The sequence below is a fragment of the Erpetoichthys calabaricus genome, chromosome 1 (assembly GCF_900747795.2).
Source record: "Erpetoichthys calabaricus chromosome 1, fErpCal1.3, whole genome shotgun sequence".
Classification (NCBI taxonomy): domain Eukaryota; kingdom Metazoa; phylum Chordata; class Cladistia; order Polypteriformes; family Polypteridae; genus Erpetoichthys; species Erpetoichthys calabaricus.
In genome coordinates this window covers 214,738,543-214,756,319 of record NC_041394.2, presented here as the reverse complement: position 1 = coordinate 214,756,319, position 17,777 = coordinate 214,738,543, and the positions used below count along the sequence as shown (strand labels likewise).

The window sequence follows — 17,777 nt, the reverse complement described above, 5'->3', positions numbered from 1 at the left end:
AGGGCCATGCCTCGTCATCTGTACAATTCTCCCATGTACATTTGTGAACTAGATAGGCACTCTAAAAGTGCATGGCATGATGAAAAATACATAACCAGTACAGTTGATATTTTATATTTGTATAGCAAAAAATGCATTAATAAATTTGTACACAGGCATGCCTCTTATTAACTAAGAAGTGTGTTAACATCTTGCTGCTCTAATGGATTCAATAGCAGGTATTCATCTCTCCAGCTGAACCAAAAAAAGACCAGCTTCCCTCTCTCTATTTCACTCACTCAAGCCACCACCAATCAAACACTAAAGAATACATGGCTTCCCTCTCACCACCTCCCATCTTCTCTTCCTGTATTAAACCACCAACTTTAAACATACATACATACATACGTACGTACAATGCCCTCTTATTCCAATGAAAACTTGCAGGGGGTACTGAGCAAGCTCAGATTCACCAATCAGGTTGAACCACACATCACACTGCTTTATATTCTTACAGCTGTAGGCTCACATATTACACACAAATCACTTACAACTCCATACACAAAGACATTATTTTCAAAATACTAATACATCAACACAAAATTACATTTGCTCCATTTTCTAAACTGACATTTCTAAACTGACAACTGAAGTTTAAATGCATTCTTAAATATACCACTAATCTATAGCATATTGGTAAAACATTTTTTCTAAATCCATAATGCAAGAGCAATTTCATCTGATACATCAGATCAACAACTATATCACCCACTCCTAGGTGCTTCCATGTCAGTCAAAAAAATTAATCCATTTAATATTAACTTAGTTGGCCCAAAGGTCTTCACGCAGGGTAGCCATGCTGAACATACCTTCGGCAGAAATCAACCAGGAGGCTTCTTACCACAGTGCCAAACTCTTGCAGGTCCACCTCTGTCTCTGTTTTTAAGAGTTATCACACTTGACCATCCGCATTGGGTAGTGAATTTACAGCATATGGCATATTTTTACCCTGGGACAGACTAGGCTATATTCATTAATTGGCCTGTAGTCTCCCACCAAAAAACACCACTCCTAGACCTGGCTCCACAAGGTTGAATATAAACTTACACAACTGACTCTAGGACAACAGTCACATTTGGAGCAAATAAAAAGATGAATTTATTACAGTGTAATACAATAGTGACAAACTTCTCAGAAATATGGACATTTTCATATTTTTTCCAATATTTCATTTTGAATTCACTATTACTCCACTGGAAATTCTTCCTAAAACTGCAATGAACATGATCAAGAAGTCACAAACATTAATTTTACTCCATAAACTTTTACCTATTTTCAAATATAATATACCCTAAGTTCTTGTCAATAAGCCGCGGCTTATCTAAGGAAAAAAGTTGTGAAAATGAAAAAATAGAATATCGGCTTATACATAAGTCCGGCTTATACATCCATCGCGGGGGTTGCGTTCCAGAGCCACCCGCGAAATAAGAATATCCGCGAAGTAGAAACCATATGTTTATATGGTTATTTTTATATTGTCATGCTTGGGTCACAGATTTGCGCAGAAACACAGGAGGTTGTAGAGAGACAGGAACGTTATTCAAACACTGCAAACAAACATTTGTCTCTTTCAAAAGTTTAAACTGTGCTCCATGACAAGACAGATGACAGTTCAGTCTCACAATTAAAAGAATGCAAACATATCTTCCTCTTCAAAGGAAGAAACAAATCAATATGTCTGTTTGGCTTTTAAGTATGCGAAGCACCGCGGCACAAAGCTGTTGAAGGCGGCAGCTCACACCCCCTCCGTCAGGAGCAGACAAAGAGAGAGAGAGGGAGAGTTTGTTTTTCAGTCAAAAATCAATACGTGCCCTTCGAGCTTTTAAGTATGCGAAGCACTGTGCAGCATGTCTTTTCAGGAATCAGCTTTACAAAAGATAGCAACGTGAAGATAATCTTTCAGCATTTTTAGACGAGCGTCTGTATCGTCTAGGTGTGCAAACAGCCCCCCTGCTCAATCCCCATACGTCAGGATCACAGATAGTCAGCGCAAGATTGACAGAAAAGTAAGCAATCTAGCTTCTCAGCCATCTGCCAATAGCGTCCCTTGTATGAAATCAACTGGGCAAACCAACTGAGGAAGCATGTACCAGAAATTAAAAGACCCATTGTCCGCAGAAATCCGCGATATATATTTAAATATGCTTACATATAAAATCACAATTTAAATGACCGCTACGCGCTCGTGTTGACTCGGCGACGCCCAGAGCAGAAAGAACGCGCTCCGGCCGCTCCAACCGCGCCATGCGGGGAGTGAGAGAGACGGCAATATCTCACACTCTCTCCCCCCTTAAAGAAATTAAATGGGCGCGAGTGAGACCACTGACCTCCCTCCCTTCTATTAGTTATAGGTTATAGTATGTTCGGCTTATCCATGAGTCCGGCTTATCTATGATACGATTTTATTTTAAAAATTCGTATGATTTTTGGTCTCCGGCTAATACATGAGTCCGGCTTATAGACAAGAACTTAGGGTAAATGTAAAAAAAAAATCATGCAAATTTTTTCATTTTTAATTACATCTCATTATTTTAGGTAATGTGCATCAACAAAGCAGGTAATTAGGATGTACAATTTTCTAATGTGCTCTTGTCGCAAGTGCATTTTACCTAGAATTAAATTCTGTGTTGCTTAATTGAGCTAAAACGTGTTTTATTTTGTCATCAATAAGAAGGGAAATCAGCTGTTGCTTGCTTATTGCAATAGATGTTTAAAAAGTTCCAGTACACACTAAGACAGTCAAAACACGTTCAGGAGTAGAATGACACTTCTCATGTACCCTAAAATAAAAGCCCCATGAAACTTGTACATCTATGGATTCAGTAAGAGAGCAGGGAGGCAGGACAAAAAACATATCTCAAAATGCTTTGTAAAAGGCTGTGTTGTCAAGGAGTAGAAGACTATCTTACTAAATGTAATTCAAGCTCAAAAAAAAAAAAGTTGCCCAGAGTAACATGAAGCTTAAATTAGGATAAATTAGCCATTATTAAAAATGTGTTAGTTTTTCCCTTCAAATACATTTTTTATGCATTCTAACTATATTTAACTTGTTAAATTTAACCTGAAAAACTTAGACCTCTCTGATCCACTTTCTTCTTCCCTTGTTATCTAAGCCAACAGACCTTGCTGGTATTATACATACTGTATTTGATGTCTTAGTTGTCTTGTCTGTGTTGCAAGGAATATTTAAGATGTTTGATGTCTAATGACGTCTTAAGAGTTCCTACAACTTTACAAGTCTCAGAGGTCCTCCCACAGATTCTTCAGCATGTGATTCTCTGTCTATATGGGATACTGACTGTCTGCAAGGTATTTAAATTGCAATATGGGAGTAAATCCATTCAATACATATGCTAAAGAAACAAAAAAGTACTATTGGTGGTTATGCTCAAGAATGGTGCTGGCGTTTTCAGATTTGTTCTTCTTGCATGTCGTCCATCGACTACAGTATTCAAGAAGCAAGAAGTGGGCTGCTCATACCATAAAACCGTAAAAGGTGCTGTGTAAGGAGATGTGTTATGAGTTTTTTGGGCATTCTCATCAAGAACAACATAACTTGGTCTAATCGTACAACAGGCAGTTTCTCTTCCCCCCTCTATTAAAGGAGTAGCAAAGGATTAGCAAAAAAAGCACCTTTAAATTAAAAACTGATTTTTCCATCCTGATTAATAAAAACACCTATTAACCCAAAAATGTGGTGAGGACTATTGTTACTTTGATTATGCATACATTTAAGGTTATATATATTACTATTTTTATTTGTTTTGACCAAGTAGGCATTTCACTGTTCTGTTATGAATCTAATGTCAAATTAAACCAACATTCATATTAATGTCACTTCAGTTTTCTGAACACATTTCTCATTATGAACTGACAAAACTATCAAAAATGGATCCACCAATGTGTAATGAAAGGTATTTTTGTTATAAAAAAAAAAACCAAAAAAAAAAACTAACTAACTATCTACAATATATTTTGTCTCATCCAATAATAGTAAAAAATTGTGAAGATCAATATATTTGCAAAATTTCTTACTCACTGTAGTTCACAAAAAAGTACTCTTAGTCCAACCTAGATGGTACAAAGTTAGCTAATATTCAATAAACTGTCAAAATGGTAATTGTGAGCCTATTTCAGAGGAAAAATGTCCAAATGGAAATTACATCAAAATATCATTGAATAAAAGGTCAAACTACATTATTTATATTGGAATTGCAAAATGTAACAGTAGTTAGTGCAGTGAACACACTTGACTTCAGCATTACTAGTTTTCAGACTCTTTCTCTGTACGTTTAGCATTCGTTTGCTCAGTGGTTGATGCGCTTGCTGCTTCCTGAGCAGCTCTTCTTTTCTCCATTCTAGCGGCACGCTTCTCTTCTTTTACAACTTATTAAATCAGTGTTTGTGTTGCAATTACTTAGTATGCTTTTCTTAATTTTTCACTTAAGCTGGCATTTAAGTCTTCAATCTGCCTCAAGAATAATTTAAGATATGAAGAAGTAGGGGAAGTGATGGCGAAGGTGGTAGGGATGAGAACGGCACCCATACACATGCGCCGCACTGCCGCCCTGCTGGCCGCTGCCGAGAGTTGATTCTACAATAAAATAAAATAAAAAGAGGAATAACCTTGGAGGTCAATCATCACCCTGAAATCGGATAGTAGACGTCACATAATATGTGTGCCAAATTTCAGGTCAATAGGTCAAATGGTTTGCGAGCTACAGGTGATTTAAAATCCTGGACAGACAAACAGACAGCCACGGTAGTGTATTATACTGTATAAGAAGATAGACTTATCCTAAACTGGCAAAATGTATGCAAGGTCATATCCGTGATTAAGTCCTATGAAAAATTGCAAAGGGCTTGTTTCTGCTTTTGCTTGATGCTACCAGAATAGGCCTTAGACTCTTACTTATATTAACATTTTCAAATCTTATTATGATAGATAGATAGATAGATAGATAGATAGATAGATAGATAGATAGATAGATAGATAGATAGATAGATAGATAGATAGATAGATAGATAGATGTAGGTTTGTATTGTATAGATCAATGCTCATAAGTCCAAATGAATAATTCTTCAAAACACCTTTAACCTTCTGCAACATGAAAGTGTCACACAATTAAAAATAAAAAGATTGTGAGGCAATACAGATTTTACTGAATTATGTAAAAATACTATAATTCTTTCATTATTGTTTGTGTAAGTTTAAAACAGAAATGTTTATGATTAAAGTAAAATGAGAAATAAGGGAATTAGATTTTAAAAATGGTGCATTTTCATAAGCTTATCCTATAACAAAAATCTTTTTGGATATCAATAGTATTTGACCACTATCAAGTTAAACTATAAAAAATCCTTCCATTTTACATACACCTAACCCAATTTTGGGTCACAGGGGGCCATATTATATCCTTAGAATGTCAGGTACAATACAGGAAGCAACACTGGATAGGGAAGCAGTCCAGTGCACGATTTACTCTAACACAAACACCACTAACTTACACCAGGACAGTACAAAGTTACAATTTGGCTTAGTATGCACATCTTTGGGATATAAGAGGAGTAACAAGGCACAGAGCAGTCAAGGCGAATATGTAAACTACTCATAGGCAGTGATAAAGTCAGTATTCAAACCCAGCTGCCTGGAGTTTTGGGGTAGCAACACTAGGCAATGCATCTCATTATGAAAAAGTACACTTAGAAATGTAATATATCTATAGATACATTTTAATTCTGCGACCTCTATTTATGATTATTCTTGGCCATATTTCACAGTAATACAGTATACAGATATTCTAAACATGGTATTTCTTCTTTGTATCACAATCATCTCATTTCACTAAAACAATGAAACATGAAAATGGTAACTGAGGTTAAACAGTTATTTCATGAAGCAACAAATGAGACAAGTCTAGGTGGCGATGACGGCTTCCTCTGACAAATGTCAGCAGCTGCACTTTACTGTACAACATTACACTGGTCATAGAACCAGACACACATTCCAACGCTAAAACATCCAAGAAAACTGGTAATATTTAGCAATCAATTCTGCCACATGTATTTTAGAGGAGGATAAAGAAAAAGAAAAAAAAACACAAACTACTAATGATCACAAGTTGATTTGTCCAGAAATGTTTATATAAAGAAACACACACATAATACCACGTAGATAAGTGCAAGGTTTAAAAAAATTTATGCTGAGCAAAACACTTGGATACCTCATGTTAACCACTATTCAAAATATAGTAAACTTTCTCTATTGACTGAGTTCTGTTGCAATGGTTGGCAAAACTGTCTATTCGTATAGGGCTGTACCCTGACACAAGATGTGCAACTAAGCTTAGAGTCTTTTCTACCACCTGTTGTTACTGATATTAGCTCTTAGGCTTTCTAACCCTAAAAAAGAGGGAGGAGATGTAATAAATGGACTTAAAATATGAGTGCATTATACATATTGACATTATTTCAGCCCTCAACAAATTCTGGTACATTAAGATATAACCTTTATAAAACAGAAGCATGGTGAACACCACTGCTGCAATTCTAAAGCAAAGAGAAAGATCAATTTCTGACCCCCTCAATCCTTATAACAGTCAAGAAAACACTACCTTAAACACAAGACACACTTTTACAGAGAAATGTTTATATATAAATATGCGTGTTGTAAAAAGTACCTAAGAAGAAATTCTACTGGTGCATTTTCAAAGACAAACTATCAAGTCTAATAAGAAACAGAAAACCACGGGCAATACTCTGAAATGACCTACCAAAGGCTACAATTCTGTGATTAACAGTAAGTAAATAATGAAAGGTGATTTAATTCAGTACCCTCTCTATGTGATACATGACACAGTAATACTACATACTCTTTAGAAAAAGGCCTTTAATATTTAGTAAGTGTACTATATACACACCTGTGAATAAACAGGAGAATATAACTGATTATGTACAGAAAAAATAAGCTATCAGATCTATATAGAGACCACAGAAATGGTCCACTTTTAAAAGCAAGACGAAATAAAACTAAATTTCATGCAGTGGATACCTCACTGATTGCATGGAGGTGCAACTTACTGTTTGAACTACTATCACTGCTACTTACAAACTCTGAAAATAACTTTTATATTTGACAGATGAACTACAGTTTTTACACACTAAAATGCCTTGCTACTAATTTGCACTTTAGAGATTGACAAAGAAAGTACAGTTGATCAAGCCAATAATTTAATGAGATGGTTGCAGAACTGCACTTTTATAACTAGGCACCTCCCAACTACCGAATTTATACATTTTCAAATCTCATTCTCACTACTGACCCAATCTAAACCAGGAAGTATCCCCTTTAGGACTTTTTATCCCATCTATGTCGATAAGTTAATCGCGTCACTCATTGAAACAGAAGGCGCAGTGGAACCACAGTGGTCATTTTAATAGTTTGCATGCACCTGCCAATAAAGCATCTCAGAATATATATTTTTTTAATAATTTCCTTTACAATTAGCCAATTTGTAGCCCACTCGATCAATCTAAACTGGAGTAAATTGTGTTGTAAAATATTACATAACTTTCAAGAGCTCAAACATTTGCTAGTACAGGTGTTTTGAATAGTATATAAAATTATATTTACTCGGCTAGTTTTGCTACACAGTATTTAACATTTGGCCAATATTGCAATATTTTAAAATGGACAGGGCCTTGACAAATAAATGGAAAAGATCTTCTTGCGCATCTCTACGACAAACACATTATTTTCGCCTGCCGATTATCTACCTGCCCGGTCTTTAACAAAAACAAGGTCACTGGTGATGTCGATGGGGCTTGCCTGTACAACATCTAAACAACAACCAAAAACAGTTTTACTGGAACAGCTCACACTTCCCTCGAGTTACAATAGCAGGCTAGTTGAGAGTTTCTCAACTAATAAATAAAAACTTAACCTGCTATAATCTACTCGCTAAAAAATAAACACGACAATCGTTTAAAACCAACTTGACAACCCGGTTCGGGTGCTGTAACCGTATGAACTACATGGATTAATTCAAGACAAAACTGCAGAAAATGCAAAGTACCAATATAGCGCCTGTCCGTCTCTAGGCACTGCGCACATAAAACAAAACCATAAGAACTTCGTATCTAAGGGGGCGTTTTTATAAGCAGACTGCAGGTCGATACAAGGAACAGAGCAAGCTACTACGCCATATGCAAGTAAAATCGGGGAAATAAATATCCACAATACCTGTGATCTGCCTGGAAAGGTTTTAATGTAAAATGAACTGAAAACACAGTGAGCGCGCATCTACCAAGAAACCCAGGCGAAGCGATCCGAATCGAGTGTCTCTAGCTGTAGAAAAAAAGTAGCCCACCAGCGTCTTTGACGTCATCGCCCACGTGAGGTGTGTTGTGCACGGCCCATGTCTACACCCTATTTCATTCAATCTGGGAACACCTACTGCAAGGCCGAGCAATTTCGAACAAGATTCAGCAAGAATGTTCGCGTTTCGTTTGCCTGCTACGATTTGCAATCTGAGCAGATTCGATATGGCAGGATTATGCGGGTTTAGAAAATGAACGGATGGATAGATTCCTGCAATGCTAAATAACAACTGTATTAGAATCCGTTTTAGGAGATGCGTAATTATGTACGTAATTTTTGGGTAAAAAGAGGGAACCTTCCTGATCTATGCTTTAGGCACCATTAAAACCTAATTAGACCAAACACTTGAAATTCGAGATTTCTGTAGTTTTCCTGTCCATCGAGCAAATTAAACGTTTTGCACAATTTAACTACGTCCAATATCCGCATCATAATAATACCTATTATCAGAGTCGTTTAACTAATTTCTTGGACTGGAGACCGTTCAGAAAGCTTCTTACAGGAACCAGTCCCTGGACGGTGTTCATCGCTGGACACACCCAATTATAATACGCCAATTTGAAGCTATAAATCAGTACCTTGATCAAAACATTTACACTTGCGTAACCACCTAGTTGCCCTACTTACATAATAATCAACAAATTACCGATCATTTTTAAAGCACTCCATTTAGACAATAATGCACGTTGTAATTAAATAATTTGGATCTGCTTAGTTTCTCTTCGACAGGATAGCTCCTGTTGTACTGACGAAGAGTTCAGAATACTGATTTTTATCTTAGTCTAGTTGCAGGTACAGTATAATTATGTGGTATCAGTGCTACTACTACTTCCAATTGTTCGTTTTTTTATGTTGTTCTCTGTTGTTTTTGATTCTTGCACTTCCTAATCATTCTTGTATATATTATAACTTGCTTTGTAAGTCACCTTAGATAAAGTCGTCTGTTAAATAAATGAATAAGAAGAACAGTCATAACAACAACAGTGGATAACAGAAAGCCAAGCCATACTGGCAGCAAAAGCTTTTTTTTTTTTTTAACACACAGTTGTGAAATGTCTGACACATAATAATGACTGAATTTAAGGCTGTGTGTGTCAAGCACCCATATGAAAACGAATGGATGGATGCAAAGCAGAACTATTATATTGGTTAAATGTTTCAACATGATAAAGCCAAATAGACAAAATTACTCACTTTAAACTTAAAGGCACAACATATACACAGATACATTTTAAAAGTGCTGTTTTCGGAAATGTTCCCAAGAATAGTAATGCGTAAAGGCATCCAATTAACAGTGAAAAGGGCAGTGATGAAAACAGTTAATTCAGCCTAATCTAGATGTGCAAGTCCTATTCACTTAATGTGCCCAAATTAACATAAAATTGAGATCTGAAGGCTTCGAAGGTCTTGGTTTCAAATGTAATCTATTTCATGCCTGTATATGGGGGTCCCCAAATCCCTTTGCATTAAAATTGTTCCAGGTGGCATAGATAATAATAGACGTTGGCAGAGACTACCAAAGCTCTAAAAATACTACTGTGCATCTCCCACACTGCAATAAATGTAGGGACACAATAATTCAATATTTATTTCTCCTAACAAACTAAAAATAAATAACATGATTTAGCTTGACGTTTATTGCTGATTTAGTACATTGAAGACATGGACAAGTCTCTTGTCTGTGGCTGAAATGTAGACAAAAAGTTTGTATTCTTAATAACTGCTCTGGGCAGACAGTGAAGTGTAGTTCATAGACATTATTTTAGTAACTTGCTGTAGTAGACAGTTTCACATTTTAAAGTCTACTTTTTTCATCTTCTTTTAATCACTGGACACCAATCCCTACATTCCTTGCAGAAACAGTGACAGCTACAATAAGGCCATACCACATGTACAGTTAGGTCCATAAATATTTGGACAGAGACAACTTTTTTCTAATTTTGGTTCTGTACATTACCACAATGAATTTTAAATGAAACAACTCAGATGCAGTTGAAGTGCAGACTTTCAGCTTTAATTCAGTGGGGTGAACAAAACGACTGCATAAAAATGTGAGGCAACTAAAGCATTTTTTTTAACACAATCCCTTCATTTCAGGGGCTCAAAAGTAATTGGACAAATTAAATAACTGGAAATAAAATGTTCATTTCTAATACTTGGTTGAAAATCCTTTGCTGGCAATGACAGCCTGAAGTCTTAAACTCATGGACATCACCAGATGCTGGGTTTCCTCCTTTTTAATGCTCTGCCAGGCATTTACTGCAGCGGCTTTCAGTTGCTGTTTGTTTGTGGGCCTTTCTGTTCAAAGTTTAGTCTTCAACAAGTGAAATGCATGCTCAATTGGGTTAAGATCAGGTGACTGACTTGGCCATTGAAGAATTTTCCACTTCTTTGCTTTAATAAACTCCTGGGTTGCTTTGGCTGTATGTTTTGGGTCATTGTCCATCTGTACCATGAAACGCCGCCCAATCAATTTGACTGCATTTAGCTGGATTTGAGCAGACAGTATGTCTCTGAACACCTCAGAATTCATTCGGCTGCTTCTGTCCTGTTTCACATCATTAATAAACACTAGTGTCCCAGTACCACTGGCAGCCATGCACGCCCAAGCCATCACACTGCCTCCACCGTGTTTTACAGATGATGTGGTATGCTTTGGATAATGATCTGTTCCACGCCTTCTCCATACTTTTTTCTTGCCATCATTCTGGTAGAGGTTGATCTTAGTATCATCTGTCCAAAGAATGTTTTTCCAGAACTGTGCTGGCTTTTTTAGATGTTCTTTAGCAAAGTTCAATCTAGCCTTTCTATTCTTGAGGCTTATGAGTGGCTTGCACCTTGCAGTGCACCCTCTGTATTTACTTTCATGCAGTCTTCTCTTTATGGTAGACTTGAATATCGATACGCCTACCCCCCTGGAGAGTGTTGTTCACTTGGTTGGCTGTTGTGAAGGGGTTTCTCTTCATCATGGAAATGATTCTGAGATCATCCACCACTGTTGTCTTCCGTGGACGTCCAGGTCTTTTTGCGTTGCTGAGTTCACCAGTGCTTGCTTTCTTTCTCAGGATGTACCAAACTGTAGATTTTGCCACTCGTAATATTGTAGCAATTTCTCGGATGGGTTTTTTCTGTTTTCGCAGCTTAAGGATGGCTTCTTTCACCTGCATGGAGAGCTCCTTTGACGGCATGTTGTCTGTTCACAGGAAAATCTTCCACATGCAAGCACCACACCTCAAATCAACTCCAGGCCTTTTATCTGCTTAATTGATAATGACATAACGACGGACTTGCCCACACCTGCCCATGAAATAGCCTTTGAGTCAATTGTCCAATTACATTTGAGCCCCTGAAATGAAGGGATTGTGTTAAAAAAAATGCTTTAGTTGCCTAACACTTTTTTTGCAATCGTTTTGTTCACCCCACTGAATTAAAGCTGAAAGTCTGCACTTCAACTGCATCTGAGTTGTTTCATTTAAAATTCATTGTGGTAATGTACAGAACCAAAATTAAAAAAAAGTTGTCTCTGTCCAAATATTTATGGACCTAACTGTAGGTGCTCTGTTGCAGATTTATGACTTAGCGATTTGTTATGATTACATGTATTTTGAAACTACCACCTCTGGTTGGAAATTGTTTCTAAAGTATAGAATTGTTATATAGAGCTTTTTTGGCCTTAAGGTTCTACATGCAGTATTGTTGCTTGGCTCTTCCATTGAGATATATACTGTATATATACTCATATAAAGCAGAGTGTAACAATCTTGTGGTCTTGTATGTATGTCATCATCCAGTTGACACTTAGAACATTTCTGGTGTGCTCCGTAAAAGCAACCAACAGTTTTTTCATGAAAAATCTGTAGTATTATTTGTTTGTCATTTAATGTTTGTTTTTGTTAACTATATTTTCACCTTGCATTATTCTTATTGTAACAATGTTGTAGTGGTAATAGAATTAAATCAACCTAATAATAATTTAATTTACTTTTTTTATGTCATCAAAAATTGTGCATCTAAAAACTACACCAGAAAACAAAAATTAATCTGTCAAAAAACCTTAAAAAAGGCTTCACTTTTTTATCATCGTTGGACAAACAACTGAAAAATGCCCAAAAATCCAGAAAAACAATTGCAAAATGCAATTAAAAAGCTTTATTTTATATTCTGTATACTGTACAAGTTTAAACATCTGTGCCTTATCTGGTAGAATTCAGGTGATGAGTACATAATATTGCAATTTCCCTTTTTTACCTGTGTATGTGACCTTCACCCTCCTGTGACTTTCGTTTGGAATTATCAGATAGAGAAAATGAATGAATCACCTGCACTAATTTCTAACAAGGTCCAAACAGTAGATTATTGTCAAACTTGTTTTGTTTTAAGACACACACACAAACTCAGCATGGCTGGTAATCTTTGATTTCCTGTCAGACTAATAATTCTAGCATCAGTCAAATGGGCTAATATACAGTAGTTTTTCATAATAATGACTCTGAATAAAGATTTGTAAAAGCCCTAATGCTATTATCAGAATAAACACTTCATAAAATTCTGCTTAGATGGGTAGATCAATATGAAAGGTAGACCTCTGCCCAGCAGACTTATTCATATATTCCTGTCACCTACTGCTGCTTTTTGTGGGGTTACAATCAAATTTAAAAAATGAATAAGAACACCCTGCACTAGTAAATTTGCAAACATGGTCAGAAATGAGTAACAAACATCACAACACTAAACAACCCACAGTCATTAACAATGTTACCTGGACAGACCAAATCTCCAAAAATTATTTTCATTTGATTACGTTGTTCTGAGAAATGATTTGACAGTTTCTAGCTTTAGCCATAGTTACTGTGCCTTGTGGAAAGGTAGATGGATATTTATTTAGAAGTCATACAACACTTTGGCAATTTGGACTCGGTTCATTTTCAAAGCAAATGATAAAGGACAGTCAGAAAAATTAAGAGCTTTTTTTTGATAATTCCTTGAAGTGGCAGATATTAAACTGGCAAATACGAGCAACAGCTCTCATGTTTTGCTCAGTTGATGCCTTTTGCCTCTTCACTGTGTCTCACCATCCACAGCCACTCACCTTAAGCGTTAAAAAATGCCTTACTCTTCTTTTGTTACGATTACCTTTTATAAGCTGTTACAACTTGTAGCCTGTTATATATATAGGCTATAATTGGCACTGTAGAAACAAAAATGCACCTTTTTTAAATACAAAACAGTGCTTTATACTTCTGCCTTTGTTTATAAAATATGCTTCACTTTAGTATGCAATATCACGCAATATGTCAAATTAACATATACCACGATTGCAAATAAATAACTTGAAAAATACCAAACTTATACTTTAAGGGCTGTCAGTCTTGTTTCAAAAGCAAATGACTGTGATTTTTTTATCTTTAAAATGTAGATATACTTTTTTATTTCTGATGATGTACTGACATTCTCTATAGGATTGGTTCCTGCTTTGAAAGCACTACTACCAAGATAAACATCAAATTATGTCAATTAATGGAAATGAACGAATAAGAGGGCAGTGAGAGAGAGATGAAATTGGTAAACTACACATTTATCAAACAGGTGATACACTAGTAATTGCATGCAAATGACTACCCTCTAGTCTTACTGTGAGTGTATTGTATTAAAATGTAAAGCAAAAACATTTGTGCATGGCTGAAACTATTTCTATGTATAATAAAGAAACCCATTTGTCCATTTTTGAACCCACTTAATCCAGTTAAAAGTCCTGGGATGAAGCACTACACACAAACACATTTTATTACATTTATTAAAATGTACACTGCTATTTCTGGAATTAAATAATGAAAAAAAAAAGTTACCCAATGAAACAACTTTTATTAACTTTAGGAATTCCCCCATTTGATATATTCAAAAACAGATGTTAAAAGGGAAAGCAGAATTCACAGGTAATTTGAGTGCAAGTAGAGACCAACAAAATTAAAAGTATATCAGCCTGCAAGAATTAATAGTATTAAGGTTGATCAGAAAGCACTCTAAAAGCCATGTCCTACTCCCTTTTCCAAAATAATAGATATAAATTTCAATAATCCTTGAGTTTTACTCAGATCAATAGGTAACCTAACAAATAAGAAATATTAATAGCAGTGACTATACATGTCTTTGATAATAACCTAAATAACAAGATTACAGATTAAGACATCATGGAAGAATAGGTGATCATACAACCAATTTTAAGTACAAAGCCTTATACCCAATTTCAACTATTTTTTTTAAATGCTCACTTGCTCTAGTTGCACAATCAACAGTATACACAATTAAAAAATAATATTCAAATGGTACAGTAGTTCATCAATGTAGACACTGTTAGACTTCTAATAAAGAAACCAGATTCACAGCCAAGCATTTAAAATAATAGCCTAGTATTAGGGGTGGGCAGTATGACCAAAATTCTATATCACGGTATTTTTCTAAATTATCCCGGTTTCACGGTATTGGACGGTATTTTTTTTCCCCCCCCATGCACGAGTGAATGTTAACCACATTTTCCACTGCAATTACTGTAGTAGACTGGCTAAGAATAACTTGTTCCACTGTTATGAGAATTGTACATTGTACAAAAAAACATTTTAATGTGCACACAAGTATTAATCCAGGTTTGCATGGCCCCATAAAGTGACAGTTTTCAAGGGGGTGGCACTAAAGAGAAGGAATCACATTGCATGACAGTTGCAGTCGAAATATAGAACCTTTTTATTGAACAAATTTTGCAAAAACTTAAACTATGATTTTGACAACATATTATCAACCATCCAAAGAGGCATTTAGACTTAGTAAAATATCCAGAGGTGCTTGTCAAAAGTTGTATTGCACTGAACATGTCTTAGAAAAGTAACAAATAGTAAATATTTTTTGTGAACCAACTAGACTTTGTTAATGTTAACCATCTCTGTCCACTGACACATTAAAGTGACTTTTTCAACAACTTTACCATCAATAAACTGCATAATATTTAAACTAATAAATAATAACAATAAAATAAATAATAGTATTATTACTGATAGCTGCACTATTACTTCAAGACTTCAAGCCCAGGTGCATTACACAGTATTCACCAAATTAAAATAAAATAAAATACAACAAGTGCAACTTTGTGATGACATCCTTACCAACTGTACAATCATTTAGGCAAACTGCATTAATATGGACCTTGCTTCAAGCTAAGCTATATACATAAATAATAAAACTGCAACTTGCATTTACTGTATAATGCTATTTGTGGTATAGCCCTACGGAAGTGCATTAGGGCCACGGTGAAGAAAAAAAAAATACAGACAGAGGGAAGAAAAAAAACAAACTACCAGTATATGTCAAGAATAAAGTCGACATGCTGACTTTATTCACGACATTTCCACTTTAATTTTGACGCTTATGTCAAGATTAAAGTCGACATTTCCACTTTATTCTCATAGTTTACTTCATAATTAAAGTAGAATGTCATAAACTAAACTTCATCCTAAAATCAATGTTTAATTTACTCGATTTTCTCAAACCCCGTCATAAGTTAATGCAGCACGTTAAATGCTTTGTGTTGTGTTCCCCGACCCAGTTGTTAATCACTATGCTTCTTAAACTGACTTCCTCCGCACTAAGAGGAGGCAGCAATCACCGCACAGAATCCATTCATTTCATGGTATTCCTGCTCTCTAAAAATTTAGAATGCTAAGATAAATTTTTGACATCATTTTTATGATGAAATGCATTAAAGCAGGTATTAAACAAGCACGGTAGTAAGGTGGTAGTGCTGCTCCCTGGCAGTAAGGGGTCCCCAGGTGTATGTTCAGTGTAGAGACCTTTATGGCAGGTGTGACGAGGCTCCAAAAAAACTGGATGTATGAATGGGTATCGCACTGGTTTAACTTAAATATTGTGTAAATGTTGGGTTTGTGATCTTGTGGTCGGAGACACGAACACAGAATTCAATGGATGTTCTTCTGAGCGGGCTTTCTTTATTGCACGCGTGCTGTCTGCCTGACGTACCAAAACCCCAGTTCCTATCCTTCCTTTTACTTTCTCCACATAACCAATCACCACACGATAAATGTCTTTGTGAAATTGAAACCAGTTATAAGCTTAGCCCACGGAGTGTTCAGAACTTTAAAATAATCTTCATTATACATGTTTAATTATGCCATCTATTCAGGGTTGCGCCCATCCCAGCAAACATTGTGTGCAAGGCAGGAGAAAATCCTGAACGAGTCGCCAGCACATCGCAGGGTGAATACGAGCAACACATACACTAGCAGGGTCAATATAGCATAACAAAATCCCACATCCTACATGACTTTGAAAGGAAACTGAAGCACGCTGAGTAAACCCACTAGAAAAACATGCAAATTCAAGGCAGGGTACACCCGAGGCAGCAGTGCAACCTCCACGCCGCCGTGCCCCCACACGATTAATACATGCTTTAATGCATTTCATCATGAAAATGATATCAAGTATTTATCTTAGCATTCTAAATGTTCTGAGAGCAGGAATATCATGAAGTGAATGTATTCTGTGCGGTGATCGCTGCAGGTGCCTCCTCAGTACAAGGGGAAGTCAGTTTAAGAAGCACGTACTCGATTTAACATGGCTCAGGGAACACTTAACACAAAGCATTTAATGTGCTATATAACTTATGACAGGGTTTGAGAAAATCTAGTAAATTAAATATTCATTTTACGATGTTCTACTTTAATGGCAAATTACGAGAATAAATTCAACATGTCGACTTTAATCTTGACATAAACGGCGAGAATAAAGTAGAAATGTCGAGAATAAAGTCAACATGTCGTCACACTATTACACAGTACCCAGGTACATTACACAGTATTGAAAACAAATAAAACAAGTACAACTTGGCTTGGAGTATTATCCAGTAGTATAGAAACAGTATTTACACATTTGAACATAATGGTCCACATCTGACCTTTTAAAACCAAAGCATCTCCAGATAACGGACACGACTCCTTTTTTTCGGCAAAAGTTATTCTGTGTCATCATGTTCAATTTTATCGTCTGCTACAGCTTCAGTTTCAGAATGTTCTCTGTCCATTTTCAGAGTGCAATACCTACACTACCACTACTTATTTAGCGGTGTAGCAGTGAAAAAGAGGCCTCGTGCAACACCGCTGTGATTAGCAGTGTAGCAGTGAAAAAGGTCCCCACGTGAACAGTTTCCCGCTGTGTCGCGTTCCGAATGTCGTTTAGGCAATTTAAACCGGTGTTGTGGTATAACAAAAATCCATATCATAACAAAAATAAAAAACGGTTTTCGGTAAGAACCGGTATACCGCCCAGCACTACCTTGTATACCATTTTTGGATCT

General features: G+C 36.1%; 1 protein-coding gene across 3 annotated transcripts in view; it reads right to left on the bottom strand.

The window, feature by feature from the left end:
- napepld (N-acyl phosphatidylethanolamine phospholipase D) overlaps positions 1-17,777 on the bottom strand; it is a 98,183-nt gene that overhangs the window by 23,386 nt on the left and 57,020 nt on the right. Inside the window, exon 1 of one of the 3 annotated variants that reach the window (XM_028811598.2) lies at positions 8,282-8,415. The exons of the other annotated variants lie outside the window; for them this stretch is intronic. The gene's annotated coding sequence lies outside the window, so the exon portion shown is untranslated. Of the gene's footprint in view, positions 1-8,281; positions 8,416-17,777 lie in introns of those variants that run through there. 3 annotated transcript variants of the gene reach the window in all.